The sequence below is a fragment of the Phocoena phocoena genome, chromosome 4, assembly GCF_963924675.1.
Source record: "Phocoena phocoena chromosome 4, mPhoPho1.1, whole genome shotgun sequence".
In the NCBI taxonomy this organism is placed as follows: domain Eukaryota; kingdom Metazoa; phylum Chordata; class Mammalia; order Artiodactyla; family Phocoenidae; genus Phocoena; species Phocoena phocoena.
The window spans coordinates 84,920,405-84,945,955 of NC_089222.1; the positions used below are offsets into that span (position 1 = coordinate 84,920,405).

The window sequence follows — 25,551 nt, forward strand, 5'->3', positions numbered from 1 at the left end:
CTCTTTAAAATGTGGTATTGTCAGATTTATTAATTTTTGCTACCTGAATGGATAAGAAAATATCTCATTGTGGTCTTGATTTGCATTTTCTTGTTTACCAAAACTGTGAACATGTATGTATGTGTGTTTTCTCTTCTGTAAAACAGTGTTCCTGTCCTTTGCCCATTTTCTTCTTTTAATTTTTTATGGATCTTTTCTATTGATTTGCATGAGTTCTTTATATATGCTAGATACTAATTTTATTTCTTCTTCTGCTTTGTAGCTTATCATTTCATTTCCTGTAGGGTATTCTAATGAAAAGAAAATTCTTAATTTTTATATGGTCATACTTATCATTATTTTCTTTTACAGTTAGTGCTTTTTCTATCTTCTTTTACTAAGTCCTACTCTGGAATTGATTTTTGTATGTTATGTAGAGATGAAAGTTTAAGTTGCTTTCTAAAGGGATACACAATTTTCCAGCTCTGTTTAATTTATATTCTTGTCTTTCCTCAGTAATTTGCCTTGCCACCTCTCATATAGCAAGAGTCCATATAAATGAGGGTCTGTTTATAGACTCTCTTTTCTGTGATCTTGGTTTATTTGACTATCCCTATGCCAACAGCACATTTTCTTAATTACTAGAGCTTTATATTATAATATGTCCTTATGTGTGGTGGGGAGAGTCTCCCAGAATTCATCTTTTTAGTTCTACCTTTTCCTTAAATGTCAACCTCCCCCACCCAGCTAAATTTTAATTTAGAACTTATATGCTTCATTCTTTATGTATAAAACCTAGTTATCAATACATTTTTTTTAATATCTTCAAGTTTATCCAAAGCATTTCTTACAGTAACTGCTTATTTTGGCTTACAGTTTGTTAATGATGCCAGCCTATGAAACTTAAAAGCAAAAAACCAACAAAATGTAATGCCAGTCTTATAATATTCAAACTAATTCAATTTGAATACCACTCCAGATTCAATTATTTATTTTAGGATTCCAAGTTGATATCATAGTTTCTTAATTTAACAAAATATAAAAAGTGTATACTATTCACTTAACATTGCTTTTAGCAATTTTTTATGGATCTAAATATAAATTACCCCATGGAATCGCATCCATTCAGGGATTATTATTATCAATTTTAGCTGTCTTTAATATCACTAAATGCCAGACAGTGTTTAAGTACTTAACATTTTTTGACTCATTGGTTCCTTACAACTCCATGAGGTAGTTATCCCCGTTTTACAAATGAGGAAACAAAGGCTGAAAGAGGTTAAATAGCTTGGTAGCTCACTTATTAGGGATTCAGATGGTAAATTCCCATAGTACTAAGAAATGTTTCCTTGTGAAAACTTCACTGAGCTGCCCCTTCCACAGAACTAATTCTGTGATGATTAAATACCTCAGTCTTCCTTCAGTTCTGCCTTAGCACCAAATATTTTTATTCAGGAGGATCAAACATTAACATCAAAGCCATCTTGAGAGAGAGCAAAAGATGTAAGTATATAACGAAGAAGTATGTAAAATTGTCTTGGAAATGGAAGATTGGATGTATAGTTACTGGTCTTGAGTAATAGGTTGATTGTATATGTGACGTGGCATCAGATCTCAGGTCATATTTAGCTTTGGCTGGTGGAACCTCCCTCACTCATTTGCCTTTTTCCCTTCTCAGATGTCCAGAGCTTGTATAGTGGTATATTTGTCAGAGGATTGACAAATATTCTGCTTACTGTTTCTGGTAAAGACACACTTTTGACAGTTTAATGTCTCCATTCTTAACCCTTTGTGTTCTTGAATGCTTCTGTTTTCTATTCTGTGTCTATTTTGATTTTTAAAATAAAAATATGCAATCAGATAGGTAAATAATTATATGTTTTATTAATGTCACATATTAAAATATATTCAACTATTAATATGCTATTCTTGGTATTAGTATTTGTTGAATTATGGGGAAGGCAGATGTTAAGGCGAAAGAGGTTTCTGTGGGATGGAATGAAAACAGGTGCCCACAAAAATATTAAGAGATGGTGACAAAGAGCTGATATATGAGACTCCTAATTTTTCTACTGTGTGCTGACCAGATATCTTAAGGGGATATAGATTTGAGAAAGTAGAGGGAAGAACCTTCACTTACCTGGAGTGGCTGCAATAGGGAGAGGTGTATGATGGCACAGCACACAGAACTAGCCTGTGATCACCTGGAAAAGAGTAAGGGTTAGAACTTAACAGATAGTCATGAATGCTTTTCACGATTGGAATTTTGAGATAAATTGCTCGGCCCTGACCTTTTAACTGATATAGTTTTGCCTCAAGAATGGGTGTTTAATATTGAAAATCAGTGTGTAGAGAAGGCAGAATTTAGAGGAGTAAGTTATAGTTGGAAAGTGATCTAGCTGTATGAATGTAGGCTAGTGAAAAGCTGATTGCCAGTAGGGGATGGACACTGAGGGACTTATAAGGTATAGAAATATATTACTCAGACTATATAGCAATTGTAGGAATGTGTGGTCAGAAAGAGGAAGAATAGGATCAATGTGTGAATGGTCTTTATAGACAAATGTTTATTGAAAAAGCAGGCACTTAGACTATATGGAAAAGTAGGGCACATAAAATAAAGGCCTTATGGGATTGTGATACCTTTTGAATGACTCAAAATCTGTGGAGAACCAAGGACATCCTCAGAGAAATAGGACTGTACAGAGATATAATTTAACTTAATTTACATGCAACATAGGAAGGAATATTTTTGACTGAGGAAATTTGTTTTTAATTTATTTTTAAATTTATTTTTGGCTGCGCTGAGTCTTTGGTGCTGCTCGTGGGCTTTCTTTTTTTTTTTTTTTTTTTTTTTTTAGTTTTGGTGAGCAGGGGCTGCTCTTCATTGCTGTGCACAGGCCTCTCATTGCAGTGGCCTCTCTGGTCACGGAGTACTGGCTCTAGGCGCACGGGCTCTAGAGCGCAGGCTCAGTAGTTGTGGCGCACGGGCCTAGCTGCTCTGCAGCATGTGGGATCTTTCTGAACCAGGGCTCGAACCCATGTCCCCTGCATTGGCAGGCGGATTCCTAACCACTGCGCCACCAGGGAAGCCTAGGAAATATTTTTAAGTTGAGAATAGAGAGCAAGAGATAGCTATATGCTAACATTTTGCTAATGGAGTTAGAGGAAAGAATGAGTCTCTGTTCATTGGATTTGCAACCTAAAGTCAATCGGAGGGGCCCAAATTTGAGAGAAAGAATGTGTATTTGATATTTAGATTCATGCTTTAAGACTTTAGCTGGGCTTTGCTAGTTATTTCATTTTAACTCCTCTTTCCCCATCATCTACCTGCAAATTTTTGCCTTTTGTTTCATGATGAAAATTGAGACAGTTCAGCATGACATTTTTCACGTGTTCTTTTCAATGAAGATGTTTTAGATATGCTTATATTTGCTGCATAGCCAGCTTCTAATGGTCTCTACCTTCAACAGTTAGGAAACTTCGGTGAGATTTTAAATGTGCAGAAGAATTCTCCAAGGTCTAGAAACCTTTATTAAGATTACGAAAAAGACCACTGAACTTGACAAAGTCACTTTATATTCTAATTTAAAATTTCAAAATCTAAAAGTCAGAAAGCTTTCTCAAGCACACAAAGAGACTTAACGGGAAATAAAATGTTTTACTATAAAAATAAACGAGCTTTCACAATAAACTGAGACTTGGTAATACTGAAATTTTGCAAATAGTACAAACTGTTCTTTCTATAGGTGCTTATTGGATATGTGAATTTAAATATGATGAAATTAATCTTTATGTTCCTCAAAGATAAGCCCATCTTTAGAAAGTATAATCTCAATGAAGCTTTACAATCTTTCTGGCCCTACTTCTTTGTGTCAAACTAAAAATAGTTGGAAAATAATTCTTTAAAATACCCTCCTTCCCCATAGGCAATAGGTCCACTAATTGTCAAATAGCATAGCTAGGCTATCCTACTAAGAGATTTTCACTGTTATCATCCTTGACTCTTGTATTTCTTTGCCTTACAGTCTGGAATCTTTTTGGTTCAAGTCTCAATGAATAACAGACTGAAAATATTGCTTCCATCCTTTCTTTTTCCTTTTCCCAAAGATGGTTCTGTTCTTCATCTTAAAATAGTTCAGTCACTACAGGAAAAAAAAAAAGATGAAAGCAATAGGTAAAATATGAAAGGTAAAATGTGAATTATTAAAATTATATAATGGATACAAGAGAATTCATTCATTGTACACTATTTTTGTATGCTTGAAATTTTTTATAATAAAAAAAATTTAATGCAGTTAAAAAAATAAAATTAAATAAATTACCTTAACCAACAGATGGGTTTGTTGCCCAGTTATAACTATATATGAATTCAGGAATTTCAGGGCACAAACCATAAAATTAACCTTATCTCAACAGGTTATAATTTTATGTTATTTAGTGTGGTCAGTCCAGGCTTTAAAGTATTTTGAATTATTATGTTAAAGGCAAAAACTCAGGTCTGAAACTAACAAACAGTGAAGCCTGTCATCACTCCCCATTAATTCTGAAGATTCATCTATTTTCAAATCTATAGTCTACTTCTTTCTCTTCTGGTTAATGCTGTTTTTGAATTGTGGCTCTTCCTTGCCAGACTAGGTAGAATACTTGAGTCTGACTCAAAGATTTTCCATTTTGTTGCTTTTTTCTTTCTTTTTCTTTTCTTTTTCTTTAGTGTACTACATTATTGCCTTAAGGCAAACATGTTCTACTGTGCCTATGTGTCATAGTAGAAAGAGCACAGGATTAGGAGTCATGGGTTTTTTAGTCCCAGCTTTCTCATAAACTAGCTTTATGACTCTGGGCAATTATTTTACTCCTTAAAAGCTTCTAATCTTAATTCTCTTCAATTTCTCATTTGGGGATTTTTAACCATTCAAAGCTGTATATTAAAAAAATGCCTTTCCTGTGTTAAGGTACTATTAACACTCTGTATTTTGCCCCCTGTCTGACTTAAATTCAGCCTGATAGTGTCATCCCCCTCAAGTCTTCATTTTTATGTTTGCATTCCTAAAACAACTCCTATTGACTGCTTGTAGCTGAATATTTTCAAATAGATGTTATTTTTTTAGAGCAGTTTTAAATTTACAGAAAAATTGAGAACATAGTCTATAAAGTTCTCATGTATCCCACACCCATTTTTCTCTATTATTAATATTTTATATTAGTATGGTACATTTGCCACAATCAATGAACCAATATTAACATATTGTTATTAATTAAAGTACATGGTTTATTCAGATTTCTTTAGTTTTTACCTAATGTCTTTTTCTGTTCCAGGATCCCAACCAGGATACCACATTACTTTTAAAGACTTTATATTTTTAGAGCAGTTTTAGGTTTACAATAAAATTGAGAGGAAGGTACAGAGATTTCTGCCCCCGACACACTGCATAGACTCCCCCATTATCAACATCACTCACCAGAATAGTACAATTTTTACCAAAGAGTAACCTACACTGACGCATCATAATCACCCAAAGTCCATTTTTTACTTTATGGTTCACTTTTAGTGTTGTACATTATATAGGTTTGGACAAATGTACAATGTCATATGTCTATCATAATATCATACAGAATATTTTCACTGCCCTAAAAGTCATCTGTGCTTTGTCTATTCATCTCCTTGCCTTCTTACTTAACCTTTGCTGGCAACCACTGATCTTTCTTACTGTCTCCATAATTTTTCCTTTTTCAGAGTGTTGTATAGTTGGAATCATATGGTGTGTAGCCTTTTCAGATGGGCTTCTTTCATTTATTAATATGCATTTAAGATTTCTCCATGTCTTTCCATGGCTTGATAACTTATTTATTTTTATCACTGAGTGATATTCCATTGTCTGGAGGTACCATAGTTGTCTATCCATTCCCCTCCTGAAGGACATCTTGGTTACTTACAAGTTTTGGCAATTATGAGTAAAGTTGCTATAAACATCTGTGTGCAGGTTTGGGTTTTTTTGTGTGTTTTCACCTAAGTTTTCACCTCATTTGGGTAAATATCAAGGAGCATGATTGCTGGATTGTATGGTAAGAGTATGTTTAGTTTTGTAAGAAACCACCAAATTATCTTCCAAAGTGACTACCATTTTGCATTCCCACCAGCAGCAATATGTGAGAGTTCCTGTTGCTCCACATCCCTTGCCAGCATTTCATGTTGTTAGTGTAATGGATTTTGGCTATTCTAATAGGTGTGTAGTGGTATCTCATCTTAATTTGCATTTCCCTGAGGACATATGACTGGAGTGTCTTTTCATATGCTTATTTGCCATCTGTGTATCTACTTTGGTGAAATATTTGTTAAGTTCTTTGGCCTGTTTTTTAATTGGGTAGTTTATTTTCTTTTTATTGACTTTTAAGAGTTCTTTGTATATTTTCGGTAGAAGTTCTTTATCTGATGTATCTTTTGCAAATATTTCCCCTTGATATTGTCTTTAACAGCAAAAGTTTTAAATTTTAATTTTAATGAAGTCCAGCTTATTAGTTTGTTGTGGGGACCTCCTTATGACTGGACCTCCTGGATTTTTTAACCCTCAGAGTTTTTCACAGTGAGCCTCTAGCAATTGGTCAATTATCGTTCAGGTTTTCCTACCCTGGCGCTAGTTCCTGTGACAATTTCCACTCATGAGTTTCTGTTCCAGGAAGCTGTGACTCCTTATATTCACTTGTCTGTCTCTTCAATCTTATGGACCTAAGAGAGGAATTGATGATTTTTCTATCTGTTTAGCTTTTTACCTGTTGGGAGAGAGTGGTGACTTACAAGCTCCTTATGTGTGGAACCAGAAACTGAAAGCCTTCCTATTGAGTTTTATTAGTTAAATGCCATATACAAATCTGACCCTTATTTGTAACCCTAAATAAGTAATTCACAATTTAGTGTCCTCTCTCTCTTACCGCACCCCCTCTTTTCTCCCTTTCTCTCTCACTCAATAATCTTTTAGTATGATGGTATTGAGTAGGTTAAAAGCAAGGACTCATGAATTGAAATATTTGGGAACTACTTCATTCAATTTAGAACTGTTAAATAAGAGGTTGACAGTTAAAGCAGAAATAAGCTCAAAAACACAAGCTAAGATTTGTTAAGTGCTTACTATGTGCCTGAGCTTATTGAGTTTAGCATTTGAGGGTTTGTACTCTAGAATTAGTCTACTGGATTTAAATCTTGGTTCTGGTGTACTAGTTGTGGGACCGTGGACCTCATGTTTCTTACCTGTAAAAAGTTTAATGATAGTACTTATAGGGTTTTGTGATGATTAAATGAGATAATATATGTAAAATGTTTAACATAGTGTCTGTCATATGGTAAAATGCTTGATAAATGCTAGTTGTTACCAATACTTAGATTATCTCATTTAATCAGCACAAAAGCCCTTGTGCTATAGGTACTTTTATTTTACCATTTTAAAGAAGGCAAAATGTTTAATGATATTAAGGGATTTGTCTGAAGTAGTAGGGTCAAGATTTGAACTTAAGCAGTCTGAATTTAGAACCCACACACCTTTAACTTTTATGTTCTATTTCCTCCTAATTAGTAAGAAACAGATACAAGAGAAACTAAGAGCTCAAAGAAATGATTCTTTAAGTGTGATCCTGAGAGTCTTGTGATCATCTAAGTTCTTAATCAGCTATTCTTTCAGAATTGGTTAGATGAAATGGTGATCTTGTTTTAATGGACCACCCAATATTTTAGACATACATATTTTTCCAACATTATTTTTTATGAATAGCAATTATTTTATTAAGATATTTTTATAACTATAAAAATAATGTATGTACTATTTAGAAAGTATGCAAAATACAGAAAAGTATTTAGAAACAAAGTATGTGATTCCAGTACTTAGGGACAACTGCTTTTTTTAAGATTATGTGCACTTTTTATTATTTAAAATTTTTTTCCAAGCTTTACTGAGGTATGATTGACAAATAAAAATTGAATATATTTAGGTTGCATAGCATGATTTTTTTAAAGGATATACAATGTGATAATTTAATAAACCTATACATTGTGAAATGATTACCATAATCAAGTTAATTAACACATCTATCACCTCACATAGTGAGAACACTTAAGATCTCCTTTGTAGTGAGAACACTTAAGATTTACTCTCTTAGCAAATTACAAGTATACAATACAGTATTATTAACTATAATCAGCACACTGTACATTAGATCCCCAGAACTTATTCATCTTATAATATCATTTGGGAAGAAATAAACTGATTACTGAGGAAACTTAGTGTATTAATGAAGAGTATAAAATAGCACTCTAAATTTTATTTGAAAGTCATTCCCCACCTTGAATGACCATACTAGCTATTACAACTCTTTTTATGGGTATGTCTTCCTTGATTCAGTTTTTTTTCATAAAAAGCTATTTTCTAGGAATGTATTACAAAAATATTTTGCTTCACCAACCAAATTCTCAGATACTAGAACCACTAGTAATAATAGTGTGAATATGTCCTTCATATTCATATGTACTTCACTTTGGGCCTAGGTAAATAGTTTAATAATATTTATTATCATTATATATATATCACTTTCTTAGTATAGAACATTCTGTTTGTTAGATCTGGTTAGGACTTTTTTTATCTTAGTAGCTGGGGAACCAGGCTTGATGGAATGGTAGGTGAAAGTTCAATTTTGTAACTTACTTCTTACAAGATCTGGTGCAAATTATTTACTGTCTCTGAAGGTCAATTTATTTCTGTGAAAAATTAGGATAATGTCAAATTACTTCGTAGTGTGGCAGGGAGGATTAAATTCAGTAATTATGTGAAGAAAGTTTTTAAGCTGTTATATGATAGGCAAAATATAAATTGTTGATGTGAATCATTACTAGTTTGAAGAGATCCATAATACAAAAAAATTGAGGACCTCTGGTTTAGGAATAAAAGGACAAAATGTATTATCATTTAATGAATTATTGCTATGGGTCAAACACTTTATATCTGTTTTCATTGACTATGTATGCTCCATTTTTCCTAATGAGGAAACTGAAATCATGGAAAATGAGAAAGCTAGTGAATATGGACATTTGATTCAGGTTTGTTTGACTTTAAAGCTCATGTTTTTTCTACCAAAACACTCTGCTTCCTGCACACGTAGAGATGGAGTGTACTGTACGTGGACAATTGAGAGTAAGGTGAAAAGCTAATCTTTCAAGTTCTCATTAAGACACAGTGACACCTTATATTTATTATTCCTCCTTTTACTGTCTCTAAATATTTCAGAATGGTTTGCTTTTTTTTTAAACAGCACTGTGAGTTGAGTAGAAAACTGAAATTTCAGATGTGATTAAGTAATTAAATATTGTATATCACCCGCTAGTTTTGCTCTCTCAGATCACTTATTTGAAAAAGAGTCATGAAGAATGTTAATGGTTTATAATGCATTTTACAAATGAATATTTTGTAAAAATCAAAATTCTTAATTTTGGTGAAGCAAATGGTATATTTCATAATATATTTCAATTGGTGTTTTATAATACCTAGGCAATCATGATTTCAAATTCATTGATGAGATTTGCCTACTTTATGCACGAAGTATCCCATTGGAAACCAACATTTAAACATTTCTTATCCTCTGGAGAGGGTCTGATAAAAGGCAAGTTCCATGTAGTTTGAGTAATCAAAGTGGTGTAGGTTACACAGATGAGTTTAGTAAAGAGGAAGGATCACACTCATCTTCATTCTAAGTCAGCTTTTCAGTGTAGGTTATTTTGCTGGAAATGCATTTGCTTTTATAGAACATTAGGCATATCAAATGTAAATATGGAATTACATTTCAAAATCCAAATAGAAATTATCTTTGGATTTTTCATACCTTACGTTCCATCTGTTAGTACAAAAAAATAAGGATTATAGTATTTTCAAAAGCTCTGGAGAGTGTTTTCCTTCCTGAAAAGGTATAATGGAATATGTATAAAAACAATAGCATGTTTTGCATTGCTTGTGCAGTTAATTGATCATTCCTATCAATAATGGAATTGTCAGAAGTTTTATAAACAATAAGCAGAAATTGATGGTGGTACCCTATATACATTCATTCAACACCCTTTATTTAATTTTTGAGCATTTAATACATTTGAAGCATTGTACTTTGCATTCCGTTAAGATATGGGGATGGCTACAACATGACTTTGCCATCAGAAGCCTTGTAATTTTGTGAAATAGATAAGCATGTAAACAACCAACTCTATCTGCCCTAATAAATATTCCTGATTTTGTACAATTAATCTCATTCTTTCCCTGGGAAAAAAGCTAATTTTTAGCAAGTGTTCAAAATGTGTAGACACTGTACTTAAAAATTAAAACATTCAATGTGCTTTGAAAAGTACCTTGCACTTTGAAGGTGCTCAGCAAGTATTATCTGTTATTATCAATCTAATATAGTTATCAAAACAACTCTGTGAAATAGCTATTCTTATTTTATAGATGAGGTATACCAGACATGGAAAAGTAACTTGCTTAAAAATACATAGCCAATATGTGTTATTCAGATCTGAGTCCAAGACCCATGCTGTAGTACACTGGTCTCAAAAATAGTGTACGTGCACTCTAGGAAATACAAAAAAATATTTGAGAAGATATCAAAACTTTTATATATTTTTTTATTTTAAAAAATCTAGGGGCTTCCCTGGTGGCGCAGTGGTTGAGAGTCTGCCTGCCGATGCAGGGGACGCAGGTTCGTGCCCCGGTCCGGGAAGATCCTATATGCCGCGGAGCGGCTGGGCCCATGAGCCATGGCCGCTGAGCCTGCGTGTCCGGAGCCTGTGCTCCGCAACGGGAGAGGCCACAACAGTGAGAGGCCCGCGTACCAAAAAAACAAAAATCTAAGAAATTAAGATTTACTAATATGTAGATTGTTGCTGGTAATGTCAAAGTATCATTTACACACATTGTAAGTTATATAAAGTATACTGAGGGGAGAGAGGGAGTTGATTTGCTTTAAGATTGGGGGTACTGAATTTTATCTGTGCCTTGTTGTAAGTCACAGATTACATTGTCTAGTGTTAAATAAATCAACTCATAAAACAAACCGACTATGGAAAAAAATAGCAGAATAAGGATAAATACTAATAAGCACATTTGAACAAGAATATCTCTAATACATAGTATGAATCCGTTGTCAGCTATATTACAAAAATTTTTTAAATGATGATTTAATCGTATTTGACACTAAGTCAACCAAAACTAATGATCAAGAAGTCTATTTGAAATGTGGATTTATATTCACTCTCATTAAGGATGAACCTCATCCTTAGTGTATGGCATGCCTTGAGAAAAATGACTGAAATATTGCATGAAAAATAATATTACAACAAACGATATAACATTTATTTGTCAGCAAATGCTGTTAGACGATGCATAGAAAACACTGAAGATTTGAAAAAATGTGTTTGAATAAATTATATAGTGTGAGAGGTTCACTGTGTTGTTAAATGAAAGTATAAGTATTTCTAATATTTCAACCAATGGTATTTGTTAGGCTCAATTTCAGTAATATGAAGAACTGCGTTTTTATGAATCGCTAAAAAGATTACTGGAAAAGATACCTGCCAAGAATCAAAATGCCCTCTAAGTAAAATAATGTATTCTGAAAAAACTATGTTAACGTAGTTTTGTAGTGTTGGAGTGGTTGATGTGGTTGGAATGGAAAAAGATTTCTGGGTAAGATTACAGAGCTACTTCTGCTCATAACATTCATTCGCTTATAATTTATAAGCAAGCTATTTTAGCAAATCAGTTCAAGTGAAAGGATACACAAGTGCTGCAGAATGTCATTGATGTGATTAATTTGTTTTTGTTTTTTTTAATAAAATATTTAAAATGTAGTAGAAAACAGAATCAAATATGGAAGTGGAATCTTTATGATACTTTGTAGTATGATAGAAAGTGGCCATGAATTTTGTTTGTACCACTTGAGGTTCACTGTTATTCAGTGGGAGATCATTGAGAAGCGATATGAAATTTGTTGCAGTTATGCATTTTTATTTTACAAAATGACAAGAGTTCTAATTTTGCCACCCTTTTCTGTGATGACAGGTGCTCTCTAACAAATATTTCTGGAAAAAAAAGAAATGTACTTGATCTTTTTAAGTGATTATACTAACAATGAGTGAGAAGATAACTGCTTTTTGAAAGATCCATAGTATGGAGAGGACACTTTCATACTGAATGTTTGTTGTTATTTCCAAATAATGTGATTTTTGTTGCCAAAACCAATGTAGTTGTAAAACTCCAGTTTCTGTATAATTTAAAAACTGCACAAAAACTGTATCTGAATATTTTTTAAAACTTGAAACATAATTTTATAACTTGTTTTACAATCCTCCAAATGAAATCTTTAAATAGATTTTAAAAATTCTTTTGTTAAAAAAATAAAAGTGCTACAGGTACCTCTTAGTTTTTAAGAATGACCGATTGACATCTGGGAAGATGAAAATTTACTAGCCAAATTTCAACAAAATCATTTACACAATTGGTGGTTGGGATTAAAAATTGAGTACTGTGATTGAATAAGCACAGCTAATGGTGCTCTTCTTCCATTTGGATCTACTATTTTGTGAGGCTTTTCCCCCCTCCATGACAACCATTACAGCTAAGCATCGTAATAACCTGAAAGTAGTACCAGATTTTCAAATGACTGCTTCACAAAATGTAAAACCAAGCCAAGATACAAAGAATGACAAACATTTAATCACATTACTCTAAAAACAGTGTTTTTTAGTGAGAACAAAAATATTTGAAAATTGTTGATAAATACAAAATTAAAATTTATTTAAAATATTGTTTATTTCTTGTTTACCTCGTTCTTTAAAACAACTATTACTTCATATGTTCTATAATATCTATAATATAGTAGTATGTCTATAATTTATAAATAATTGTATATATTCGAGTGTGGACTTATATTTAATCAGTGCCTAGTCAGAAAAACAGATATGACTCAAAAGAGAGGGACTTTAATCCAGGGAATTGGTTGCAAAAGTGTTGAAAAGTCTGGTGGAAGGAAAAGATGGTGGCAGTGTTTTTTAGCAATAAATACCTGTAGAAAGCAAGGGAAAATTTTGTTACCCAGAGCTTATAAGCCGCTGCTGCTGAGGCAGCTGGAGCACTGCTTCTGCTGTAAATGTTAGAATCACCATGTCCAGGAAGCCAGGTGACCACACTCCTACTGACACAGCAAGAGCCCAGGAGTCCACAGTTCCTCCAATGCTGTTGTATTTGTCCTGGCTGGTAGAGCTTCCAGTCACCTGTGATGGCTGCTTCTGTTCTGCACCTGTGGTATTACTGCTGCAGTCAGCAGTCCTGAGAGCCAGATCCCAAGAGCTCTGTGCTACAGAGGCTGCTGAAGCACCATTGCTGAGACTGCTGGTGCCACAAACAGAAGAAAAAAAAAATCCTCTGATCTTCTGCCAGTGCATCCCATCCTGGTAAAGCAATCTGGGAAATGTAGTTTTCAGGTTCCACCGCATAAGAGCACACGGAGGAGGTAGGAATGGAGTTGAGAACCAACAGACAAATCATCTATGTAGAGTTCAAAATATTTTTACTGATGGGATGTATAATTTTTAAAAATTGGAGAATCCATTGATCTAGAGTATAGGGGTAGTAGATCATTAGTAAAACTACATCTTCCTCCAAATTTTATTAACTTGTTTTAGAAAATGGATTCTGGTCTGTTATCTAAAACAAGGGTTGTTATTCAGGAAACACACACTGGCGATATAACATTTCTTATTGGTCTATGCCCATGCCTTTCCAGCTATAAATATTTTGTGTATCACCCACCACGGCCTAAAAACTCTGATTTATTATTTATTTCTATACATTTATTAATTTAACTTTAAAAATAATAGTATAGTTAAAATGTAGCACCTGGAAAAGTTCAGAATTTTTAAAAATTATAATATCTAACATTTTATTTTATAACATAAATATTTTATAATATTTATTATTTTGTTGTAAAATATATTGTAAACATTCAGTTAAACTGCTACAGCACAAAGTAATTATTGAGTGGCATATTGAATTAAATGCATTTATTGGTGGAGGGAGTATAGTTAAAGAAGTTTATTTTAGGCAAAAACCACTTGGATTTTATTAAAATATTAGCTTAGAGTGCTTTGCAGTTTATTTCAGTTACAAGCTTTTAGATATGATTTCATAAGAAGTGTGTATTGGAGTCCCAGATCATTAAATTTCTAAAATGAAATCCACAATGATGATTTATTTCTTTAATAACCCTTTTCATAATTAATACAGATTTAATTATGGGCACTGTTCTTCTCTTATTGATTACTAATAAAACTGTTTCCTGTTGAGACACTTGTTTTTTTATGTTCATATTCTACATAGGTTTAAATGATGTTGGGAGTATTATCTGAGTTGTGGAAGGTCCAGTTAGTATTACATTTTAAGTGGTAAAATTTCATCAGTTTGAAATAGAGGAGGACACCACATTTAGTTAGTGATAATCCTAAATTTACAGATATTCAACATAAAGTAGAATTTATTTTGATAATTTGATAATTTTGAAACACCTAACATAATTATCAAAGTAAAATTTAATTTAATGAAATTCATTTCAAAATTTCTGTTTCACAAGAAGCCTGTGGACCTTCTGATTTGTATATTCTCTGATTAATGAGGTTTTCCTGTATTTGTTATTAATAGAAATGAAGAAGATTGAGATTTTATGTAGGTTCTTTTCCAAAAGCTTGATATGACCTTATATATTTAGAAGGTTATGTTTGTAAGCCTATAACTTATCGGGGTTAAATGAGCTTTCTTAAAAATAAGAGATACTGTTTCTACCTATTTTGAATTGTCCCTGTGGCCTGTTGCCTCAGAGGAGTTAGCAGGCTCTTTTCATGCTGACTCTATTATTAATATCTGGCTTCAATATTACTTGACAAATTGTTATTAATGTTTCCAACTCTAATCAAACTGGTTCCTGGTATGTTTCATCACTTTTGAAAAGTTATTTATTTATATTCTGCTTTTCTTCATTATCCTTTCTTTAAATTTTATTTTGAGACAGGTATACTTTTTCTCAAATATGTGTAAAATGAATATTGAAATTATTATTGGGGAATATATATACTCAAACTTGTTTCTCATCATTAGTTTTTTCTGAAAATTTCTTCCTAATCTCACCAGTTCATTATTCTAGAAAATTTTTGGAGTAATTTTGTCAAGCTCCTCCCTTTATCCCTTAAAAATTCCACTTGGATTGAGTTTAGGCCTGACTTCTACCGCTTATTAGCTGCAAGACTTTGGGCCTCAGTTTCCTCATCTATAAATGAAAACATTAATATTCCTTTTCTTATTATGCTGTTAGGAGGATTAAATGAGTTAGTGTATGTCACACCAACCGCAGTTCCTGACACATTATAATAGTGATAACTTTTATTATAAGAATGGATTCTTACTAATAGTAGCAAGAATATGGAGACAGTTTTGGCATGTAGAGTCACGAAGCAGGACAGTGGGGATCTCACTAACCTGTTGGACAAACAACATCTATAGCAATTAAGATGCCTCTTTTATATCTTCCATGTAACTTTTATTTTTCCTATAGAATGCACTCTGTAGTTTGTTTCTTTTTCCTTGTGCGTTGAATATAACGTGTACATATGGATAAATTATTATGTAAGTGTTGAAACTTTAAAGATGGTTGCTAACACTGTTCTAGATTGTTTAGGAGAGAAGATTGAGCAGGGAGCAGAAAAAGTTAATGTAGTATATATACCTAATATATTTTTCTAGAGCCAGGGAGATATTGAGAATGACATTTTTATGTTTTTTAATTCTTTGATTCAAAATTTGTTGATTGTGTCACAAAAGAACTCTCCTCCCCTAAATTTCTGAAGATATTCATATCATTTAAGATCAGTTTATAGAGGTAGTAACAACAGTAATAGTCATAATAAGCTTGTAATTCAGACATTAATCTCTGTGCCTCTTTTCCACATGGCCATATTTCTCCTGTGTGTCTATGGAAAAAAAGGTGATTGACTCATGTCCATATCTGAGTCATTCTATGTTAAAGATACTTTTGACTTTTTACTATTCACTATTCACCATTTACTGGCCACTATTCAAAGTGCCACTGGTCACTCCGTGCAACTTCTGGAGTATTTTCTGTCTCAATTAAGAAGCTTCTATGTTTGCAAAGGCCACAGCATAGGAGTGAATGTATGGCAGTACTTTATTTTTCCGTCTTTTTATTCCTTATTATACTATTAAATGTGGTTGTAGAATATACCAAGCTTTCCAGGTTTGGAGAGAAGAATATTTGCATCGCAAAAAATGCAAACCTCTTAGAATTTATATTAGGTGTCACTCTTTTAAAAAAATCTGTGGCCACCTTGACATTGGGGATTTTCTCACTGACCCCATCTTTCCTGTCATTCTCCTCTCTTCCTCCTCTCATCTCATTTCTATGCTCCCCTACCTTCAAATTATTATTAATTTCTTTTGCAGCACACTTTAAACACACAAGAAGAATTATTCAGGTCCCACTCTTTGACCCTAACCAGCTTAAAAGGAATTTTTCTCAAAGGAAATGGAATTTTTTCTCAAAGGAATATGGTTCTATTCCTATGAGGCACTCTAAGGCCAATTTCAGACTTACACTTATGTTGTAGATGTGAAAGAAAAAATGGATAAACAAAATGTAAAGGGAAGCTGAATTTTCTTCTCAGAGATGAGTTAAAATTCTGCTAGCTATAGGACAATACCGGTTTTTTTTTCGTTGTTGTTGTTGTTTTTGCGGTACGCGGGCCTCTCACTGTTATGGCCTCTCCCGTTGCGGAGCACAGGCTCCGGACGCGCAGGCTCAGCGGCCATGGCTCACGGGCCCAGCCGCTCTGCGGCATGTGGGATCTTCCTGTACCGGGGCAAGAACCCGTGTCCCCTGCATCGGCAGGCGGACTCTTAACCACTGCATCACCAGGGGAGCCCGACAATACCGTTTTTATTCAACATTTTATTTTGAAAATTTTCAGACGCAGAAAAGTTGAAGAGTATTACTTTTTTTGTCTACTGTAACCATTTTTGTTTTTTCCAAGATCTTAAAGTAAGAATACGTTCTATATGTGATTTAATATGTGTTACAATGCTATTTACAGGTTGTTTATATCATCCTTGCAACTCAAATTTGTTAAAGTTTTTAATTAGCCAAGTTTTATAAATCCCATATATTGCTTTGTTTGTTCATTTGTTTAATCATTCATTCATTTGTTTATTCATTCATTCAAGAAAACTTTATTGAGCTTCACCCATATTCCAGGTGTTCTGCAAGGTGTTAGGCTGACAAAACTTAATAAGTAGAACCTCTGTTCCTGGAGGTTCCTTCAGTCCGGTGGAGAAGGGAGTTGTATTAAAGGATAGATGTCTACAGCACTGCAAAATGTATAATAAAGGTACTCCCAGTGATGTAGTTTACATGGAATGCTTTGTTTTTGTTTTAAAATTAAATATTTGTTGACTAGAATTGACATTAGATATGCATCTCTTCCCATATAAGGGTCATACTACTGACCTACCACTAGTAAACTATGATTTATCTATAATCTCTTCTATTTTTTTCTTGGTACTGATGAGATACAATTTTAAGACAGATGACCAAGATTAAGGATTAAGGATCATTATCTAATTAGACCAGATAGAACTGACTTTATGATGGTGGCCTCAGTACTTAGTGACACTTACTCATTTTGACCCACTAATTCAGACTTTGCTTTTCTACCCAGGGCTAAAAGTCTTGTTCTGTCCATCATTGCAACATGACTCTTATTTTCAACCCTCCCCCTTCTTTTTCTTTTTAATCTGTGCAATAAAAGTATCTTTTGGGAATGTTCTTGTGAACAATCTTAAACTGTCCCAACATTTTTTCCTGTTTAGCCTCACATAATATAAAAACATTAATGATGCCTGAGAAAGGACTTGGCAAAAGTATACTTGGCATAGGGGTAAATTGTTTTGAATTTAGTTGACTTTCTTTCCAAAATTAAAAAAGTATCACCCTTCTTGTACATGTGGAAGTATTCATTTGCCAAGTCAACAATCTCTGATCAAAGTACACTGTAACCCTAAAATTAATGAAATTTTATGCTCCAGGGCAATAGGTATCACGGATTTCCACAGTCATAAGAAGTACATGTGCTGTGTACTTGTAGAAGACACTTTACTAGGCACCTGGGGGACAGTGGACAAAATTAACTCAATGGGTCTATAAACCACACTGTTAGAGAAAAAACTATCTCCATTCTAACCCCAGTACCTCCTCCTGCTACACACACACACAGGCACACACACCTTTCATAAGCCACATTTTAAATTTAGGTATCTATATTTATTTTGTTTAATTTCATTTTTAGCTTTTTGATGGAAGTACAGGAAGTTTAAGGCACTGCATTACATAGGATATTACATTAAATAGTGGCAATATTATTTGCTTCGGCTAATATTGTTCACATGCCTGTTCCCCACCAGCCTGTGAAGTCTTCACAAGCAGAAACTACACCATATGTTTTATTTTCACTTTTCACCCTCAAGTAGAGTGTATGGCACATAGTGGGCACAAAATACATGTTTAATTAATGCACAAAGATCAGAGCAGATGAATTTTCTCGCAGAATGAGACATTAGTATAAAAGTGTTCAGAATATATCTCTAAATAATTTAACGTTAAAACCAACTGTGTAAAAACCATAGGATGATATTATTCAGTATCTCTTACAAATCATTTATAATTAAATCCTTGTATTTTTCCATGCCTTTCTCAGGCTATGGAAAACAAGAATTTTTAAAATTGTATTTTATTTATTATTTATTCTTTAAATAATTACTTGCATTTGTATTTGATACTTGAACTAGGGAACCTTTAAGAACTGTGTAGTTTTTTTGGTTTTTTGTTTTCTTTTTTAAACACAGGATATTCAGGAGAATAATGTATGGGAGCTACATATAGTGCAAGTAGGCTTTATGAATTGATAGCTTTATTGGTTACAAGTTATTTTCCACTTCAAGCAAATGGTTGCATATATTTATGGACATTTGGAAACAGGCGATTGAATGGATTATGTAAACTTTTAAATAGACTCTTAAACCAAATGTATTGAGAGTTCTGGGTGTAAATTAGAAGAGCAAATTTGCTATATTAGTAAACAGGTTAGGAGGAATCATCAGGATGTGTTGGATTTAACTCATAAGCGCAGATTCTTATCCTAGATGAGGCCTGAGCTAGAACTAGATATTGGGAGACAATATGGTGTAGGGATTAAGCACATGATCTCTAAACAAGACAGGCTGGATTCAAATCTCATTACTGCTGTGCTGTGTGATCTTGGGCAAATCACTTAACCTCTCTGTTTCTTCACCGGGAAAATGAAACTAAAAACAATCCCTACCTCATAGAGTCATTATTAGGATTTAATGAGTTAATAAATGCAAAGTAGTTAGAGGAGTTCCTGGCACATAGTAAGGAGTTAAGCATTAGCTATCATAATCCTTATTATGTTAACCAGTTCAATTCCTTCCTTTCAAATTTAATTTAATTTATTATATGAAGCTGAGTATGGCTACATGACTTGCCCAGGCTACACAAACTACTCGTGGTGACAGTAGGGTCAAAATCAGTTCTTAACTCCTACTTTAAGATGTTTCTACAGGATGAAATTGCCCCATGGCATATCAACATATGAAACAATTTAATTTAATAACTTCATAACTTCAGAGTCTGATAGTCAGTTAGGATTATTGTTTCATGTGGTGCTATGGTTAATTTAATACGTGGATCACCAGTTCTAGCAGGGAAAGTGTATCTTGAACTCCAGAAAGTACTAAGAATATGTCACTTACTGTGCTTGGAATCTAGTAAAGTATGCAGATATGGAGAAAGTGTTGGGATGTTGTGCATTTTTCACTAAGCCAAAATATTTGTTTTTCTTTTTTAAATTCAACTAACTGGTTTTTCTTTAGAAAAGGTGAATAGCCCTCATGGTCCTTTACATTCCTTTTGACTCCTGCTGGTAGAAATCAAATACTGTCTTCTTATTCTTGCGTTAAAGCAAACTAGACAAAACAAAAATACCTAGAACCCTATTTTTAAAAGTCAGGACATACTAATATATAATTCAAATCAGTCTGTCAAACTGTGCAGCTTGTGTGCTTTTTTAAGTGGCATTTTTCTTCATACATTTGAACGAAGCTTCAGAGAAACAATAGGGCAATAGTAGAAAAACAGAACTGTCTGACTGAGCAGTAAGGGGTGAGATGCATGCTGGTACCTTAGGCACACTAAGTGAGTCTTAGAAAGGTTTTTCTCAAGACATGTGACCAAAAGTAGGGGGCTGTAACCTCCCCTTTCACGTGTGTCTGCCCCCTCTTTATTAAGCAACCACCCCAGAGAAGGGTATAACACTACTGCAGTACCAGAGAATTAGAATTGGTGGTTTACAGTGAGAGTGGAGGGTCTGGAGTCTTGGTTTCTTGCTAGAATTTTCCCAGGACAGTGTGCATGTGTGGCCAGACATCACGTTTTAATTTCTGTGCTATGGGTTATTTACTCTTATAATAGCTAAAACAATATTGATCTCGGTTCTGAACATGACCCAAGATTTAACTGACATTCTAAAAGATTTTTGTGAATCAGATGAAGATACAGTTAATCTGTAAGTTGTATATTGAAGTAATTAAGTTATTCAGTTTATTAATTGAAAACTGACTTTTAAACAAAGGAATTGATACTTATATACTGAAGTAGTTTTGTTTATGCAAAGGAGCACATCCTAATTTTTGAAGCATGATAAAACACTAAACCATGTAAAAAGGATGATTTTACAATGAATGTACTTAATTATTGGTGCCCAAATGCAGGGTTTGAACGGGTCAGAATCAGTCATTTTTTCATTTTTATGTAAATTTTCTTTAGAATATTTAACCTGTATTGTAATGTTTCTAAGTCCCATCTAAATGACACACAGCCAAACTGTATAGAAATATTTTAAGGAAGGTGGCTGTCTAGGTAGACGGGCAGAGTCTAGTTTAAAAAAATTGGGGGACAAGGAGAAGGGCTTGAAACTAGTTCTGTTTTCTGATCTTTGTAATTCCATAGCTGCAAATGTATCACTTATGAAATAAGAAAAGGCATGGGGGAAGGGGTGGGGAAACACGTGATGGGGTAAGGAGTGCAATATCAGCATTATTTTGGTTCTAGCATGTAGACAAAAAAACGGTTAGAGGCATTAGACAAAGAAAAACAGTTTTTTTTTTCTTTTAAGGAAGCATTGATTATTTTTATTTTTTCCTCCTAATAAAAGAACAAGGGAGTTCTGCTGTGGTTTCAGATCCATATTCTATGAAATCTTGTCCTGCTTGTGATGGAAGCTCCTTGTGGGATTTATTTCTATTGTTGTAACACTATGTACTATATGCATTGCACCTGTTCACACAGAGTACATTGCATTGTGGTGTTTTTTTACAGAGATGCTTCAAATAAGAAACCAATCTGCCCTCTTCTAGAGTACCAATCTATTAGTTACTTAATTAAACTTAATTCTGCTTTTGTCTGCAATGTTGCTTATGGTCTTGATTTATTTACTGAGCAATGATTTCTTCTTTGCAGTTATCAGTTTTGTCTGAGATCAGTTTTCCTATTGTATGGAGTCTGTTTTTTTCAGAGCCTCCTTTAAGACTGCTCTGACTTTAAAATCATTACTAGGCTTTTGTCAGAGCAGATTTGTTGACACTCTTTTCACATTAAAAAAATAAATTTAAAAGATTGCACAAATAAGCTATGTATTTCAATATTTCCTGCTAATATGCAAAAAATGTATTTATGATAATTACATGTACTGTGTGCCAGAACTGAAACAATACATTCCTCATAATGGAGCATAAATAAAGAAGGTGGAGCCAGCTGCTCTTAAACTGTTTATCTGCAAGCAGTAATGATATAGAGAATATACCTTTTTCACTGTTAGTCTGGCAATACTGAACCTGTTGCTGCATTAGACGAGTTGCATTTTGCTGGATAGGGGAAAGAAGGCTGTCTGCTGTCTGGTAGGAGGGCTTTGTCTGTGCCTTTCTCTCTCTGTTTCCTTCTGTTTTTCTTTCTCTCTCTCTCTCCTCTTCTCTCTCTCTCTCTCTCTCTCTCTCTCTCTCACTCGCTTGCTCTGTCTCTGTCTCTCTCTCCCTCTCTGCCCCCCACCCCGTGCCTTGCTCTCTCTCTCTCTTCCCGTCTCTGTGGTTTGTAAGGTAGGTTGCAGTGTGTGTATATACACAACATCAAGAGCAGGAAAATGGACTCATTAGGGAGGCAGGCAGTCATTACCACTCACACTGTACTTCCAGGGAGACACCGATTATGAGAAGAGAAACTCAGCGCTGGGGAAGAAGGTAGGGCAGACAACTTTCAAAAAAAAAAATCCTGCTTCCTCAGTCCCCCCTCTACCTATCATCTCCTTTAGCCCCCAGTGCTTTTATTCTTTCTCCCTTGAATTTTAATTTCTAGATTTAAGTTTGACAGAGGTATTGCTAGCTTAAAATTTAGAACATCTATAGGAGACCTATCCTCTACTAATTTTCTTCCTACTTATTTAAGGGTGTGCCCTTGTGATTTAGTTTAATTACTTTAAAAATAATTACAAACAAACCTATTTTTCTTACTAAAGTCCCAAATAAATCAGTATCTTTCACTCTTTTAAAACAGACCCCTCGTATGTTTGTCAGTCTCTTTGCTTTTCTTGTCTGTTTATGCAGTTCCATCTGTCTGTCTATATATCATGTTGTCCTTATTTATTGCTAACTGGGTTTTGTTAGTAATGTGCCAATGAGTTTTAGCTGCAGTGACAGCGTGGGTATTACTAAAGTGAGACTCTTGTTCTTTGTTTTACATTGAAGTTTAAAGTCCATATTTACAGTTTAAATCCTCGAAGCAGGTTGAATACTTTTTGCCAGTATATTTTTTGGATGGCATTGACCATAAGGTGAGGGGTTGTCACTGAGGGTGGGTAAAAATCTAGTAATTATTTTTATTATTACATACTCTTCTATACTACATGTGGGGGGTATTCTGAAAGGAATAAGCTTGTAACTTGTATTTTGCAGATGGACTTTTACATTTGTAGGGATATCACTGTGGTTAGTAAGATTGCAAACTTTCTTAACAAGCAGTTTTTATCCTAGGACAGTTTCCTTTCAGTATGTAACTGTTTATTTATGCTTGGGGAGGGAGAAGTGGGAGGCTGGCCGTCTTTTTACAAAGTGGAAGCTATGAAGTGTATCAGGCCATCTTATGCAACAACTGTAAGTATTCATTTAACATTTCGAGAACTATAAATAATGCACTTGTTATTTCAAACATAGTTTTGAGGTGCTTTCTTTTTCCTTTATTATTTATTTTTCTTTTTTATGTTGGGGAAAAAAAGTTGCATTCACAACTAGGTGACATAGTTGAAGAGTTTTCCCAGAACAGTGTTCTTCAAAATTCAAAGAAGTAGTTAAATAGGTCCATTTGAAATGGTCTCCTTAGTGGAGTTTTATTTGGATTTGTCCAAAAGTAAAACTGTTGTTCCTTTGATAAAAATTAAGTCAGGTGGTAAGATACGCAAATGTTTTCAGCATACACATTAAGCAGTGATAGAAAATGGATGCTAATCTATAGAGATCTTTGATAATAACAGTCACCTTTTTCATAATAAATTATTTATTTAATAGAAGTGACAGACTTTCTTTATTTTCTTTCTTTCTTTTTTTAAATTCCATTAGGCCTCTCTGACAACACAAAGAAGTCCATAAAGCAATATTCTTAACCCACCTGGGACGCCAGAGCAGATTCCCAAACACATTCTCAAGGTTCAAACCTAGTAAAATGTTTATTAAAAATCCATTATTCCAAGAGGGTGGTGAACTTTTGCTGCTAAAAGTCTTTTTTTCCTTTCTTTTAAAAAATTTATTCAGAGACTTTTAATTTGCTTATATTACCTAAACTTTTAATTTACTTATATTACCTAAACTGGAAGGCCAGCTTTGACCAAGAGTAGTACAGATGCTAAGTATACTCAGTCAGGGCCTGTCAGGGATTTTTTTAACCCTGAAGGTCTAAGGAGGAACTGTGGGTGGAATCTGTTGAAAGTGTATGTTCATATGGTATGCAATATATGGTGTTTCAAATGTGATTTTCTCCATTTCATACTCTTGACCCAAATATTTGTTTTAAAACTAATATGTCAAAACTGTGCATGTCTCATGCACCTGTCATTTTCTATATTAATATTATGAGAACTACCTAAAATTCTACCCTTTTTCAAAAGAAATCTTTAATATATCTCTTGACCAATAATTTTTTTTTCTGTACACATGTATGTGAGGAGATATCTGTGTGCATTTATGTATGTTTATGTACATATTCTCATACATGTGTGGATAAAAAAAATCACAGATTCCTTGTGGATATGACATCTTAAAATTTCATGTTAAGCATGTTTATGTTAATTAGAAGCAAACAAAAAACAGAGAGGTTTTTAAGAGAAGATGAAAATTTCCTTTAACCTTCTAGAAAGAATAAAAGAGTAAATAAACATTTAGTCATTTTTATGGTTGGCTTGATTTTTAGAATGTGTATATGTTTTCTTTTGCATTATAATTCTTAGCCTTCAGTAGATTTAAAATACTTTTAGTATGAAAAATAATCTTAGCCTTTTCTGGGAGGGACTGTCACAATCTAAATACAGCAGGACATTATAAAATGTGCATAAGTAAACTCAAAACCAGTGTATTCTGCTATATAGGGATTTGGAAATCTGAAAGGCTTGCATCACAGGAGGGCTATAGAGTGCCAGAAGAATTCATTAACCAGCCTTGCTGGTTATGGTGGGCATTTCCTATCAGCACATGAAATCTGCCTATTGAAAGCCCTGGAGTCTTGGTCAGGTCACAGTGTGTTTCGTTTTAATGTTGGAGCAGACAGTTATCTAACACACCCACATGAGGAAGTGCTCTAAAGCAGTTATTTCATGCTTTGCCATGCCCTGTAGCTAAAACAGTTTGGTACTGAATGACATGTGTGTGCTTTTAAACTCCTATCCGATGAAAATCAGCTATGGCTCCTTGAAAAGGACCAAAACAGTGGAATGCAAGACAGTGTAATTCAAATGCTAAGCACATGCTGGTTTAAACTTTTTTTCTTTATGGGGAAAATCACTGTGATTATTTTTAATGTAAAGACTATATAGTAATTTCTTGGATTTTACTCATTAAGGTTTCAAAACTTGTGGATAGTTTCCTTCTTCATAATTTTTCTTCAGAAGCCTACATTCATCAAAAGGATAGCAGCTGCATACTTTCCCCTGAAATGTGAACAAATAAATGGTATTCCTGTTTATTTATCTATTTTTGAATTTTAATGATTAGTCCTTGTGCTAATTAACAAATTCCTGTATTCATAAAATCTGGCACTTTATAAATATCCAATTGTGTGATTATCTACACATGTTCTGGCTTTCTATAAATATAGAAATTA

General features: G+C 33.7%; 1 protein-coding gene across 6 annotated transcripts in view; it reads left to right on the forward strand.

Moving 5' to 3' along the window:
- ZBTB20 (zinc finger and BTB domain containing 20) overlaps positions 1 to 25,551 on the forward strand; it is a 798,335-nt gene that overhangs the window by 21,337 nt on the left and 751,447 nt on the right. The window contains exon 1 of one of the 6 annotated variants that reach the window (XM_065875978.1): positions 22,298 to 22,427. The exons of 2 other annotated variants lie outside the window; for them this stretch is intronic. The gene's annotated coding sequence lies outside the window, so the exon portion shown is untranslated. Of the gene's footprint in view, positions 1 to 22,297; positions 22,428 to 25,551 lie in introns of those variants that run through there. 3 more of the 6 variants (XM_065875983.1, XM_065875982.1, XM_065875975.1) reach the window with 3 other exon arrangements.